Raw genomic sequence first — 1,484 nt, forward strand, 5'->3', positions numbered from 1 at the left:
GATGGGGGTTAGAGCTGGGGGTAAAATTAAACCCATTCTAATCTCTAGATCAGTGCCTTGCTCTTAGTAGGTAGCCTTTAAATGTTCATTGAAGAAGTGAATCAGCAAGCATGCTTTGCTTGACTTTGTTTCTGAAAGGGAAGTATTAAAATTATCCTAGAAAACGTTATAAAACTGACATAATTTCCAGGAATCTTCTGTACAGTTGTCTTCGGTGGTTCCCGCCTCTGATGCTTTTTGTACTGAGGCAGAGTTCATATCCATATATATTTAAAAGGGCTCCCAAATAACATCAAGATAAAGAGTAAGTTGTGATCAATCTAACCCTTTCAATGTCTACTTCCCACATTTAACATTTATTTCTTTTGAGACTAAAATGAATCCCTCTTCTTTGTTATCTATATCACATGCCTTCATGACCCAAAGGCTTTTACTGTGAATTCTATCTTTTAGCTATCTTGTAATCCCTCCTTCCAGTAATTCCTTACCCTCTGATTTGAAAATGTACAGGTCTTTCCAATCTTGAAAAAGCATGCTGTCTCCTCTAAGTTCTATTTCTTGTCATTACCAAATGTTTGAATGGGAAGTAAGCACCTACTTTCTTTCTTCACCCGTCTCCTCCCCACCTCCCACCAAGTACACACACTACATTCTGTCCTCCCCCACTTTTAGGGGGTCATCAATGGCTTTCTTGTCAGGTACACAGGCACTGTGCATGGGAGAATTGCTGGTGATATGCAGGACCCATTCTGCAACCTATGAATCTTTACAATTAAGTAGTTGTTCTGAGAGCTACTCCGTGTGTAGGAAAAAAATCCTTCCCTAATGCTAACCATGGGCGGGGATCTAAATCCTTTACTTCCCAGAGTCCCTAAATCATAATGAATGTCCTCCATATTCTCCAAGTGCATTTACCCACTTCATTAGGGAATTTAACACACAATTATTCACGCATGTCTGTTAGCTCAGACTGTGAATCTCTGCAGGTTAAGATTATGACTTAGTCCTAACAGAGGCTTCAAAAATATCTGCTGAATGTAGAAGTGGGGCAATGACATGGCATTTGTGCAAAACTGAAAACTAGTCCAGAAAAAGAAAAGCACAGCAGGTGTAGTGGGTTGAATTATGTCCCCCCAGAACTCACTGGAGCTTGAACACAAGCTGAGATTTGAAGACTAAGTAGGAATTAGCTAGTCAACAGCATTAAAAGATTTTTTGCCATATAGATTTTTTCCTTAATAATTTCCACATATATCAAGTTAAGAAAAACTATTTAGAGCTAATTAGAGGATGGATTCTTTCTATATTATCAGAAATGGTTTTTAAAACATTCTACATATTTCTATTTCTCTACGTATTGTTCTGCATGAGCCAGAGATTTAATGTTAGCTTTATCTATTTATAAAGCATATTTTTATTGAGTACCTACTACATACTAGATACCATTCAAGATATTTGTGATAATCATCAAACAAAACAGACAA

General features: G+C 37.3%; 1 protein-coding gene across 1 annotated transcript in view; it reads right to left on the reverse strand.

Annotated features, from left to right (window-relative positions):
• The window catches only part of NBEA (neurobeachin), a 438,994-nt gene that overhangs the window by 29,639 nt on the left and 407,871 nt on the right, over window positions 1-1,484 (reverse strand). The window lies entirely within an intron of this gene.

Source organism: Galeopterus variegatus, unplaced genomic scaffold (genome assembly GCF_000696425.1).
Source record: "Galeopterus variegatus unplaced genomic scaffold, G_variegatus-3.0.2 Scaffold1141, whole genome shotgun sequence".
NCBI lineage: Eukaryota > Metazoa > Chordata > Mammalia > Dermoptera > Cynocephalidae > Galeopterus > Galeopterus variegatus.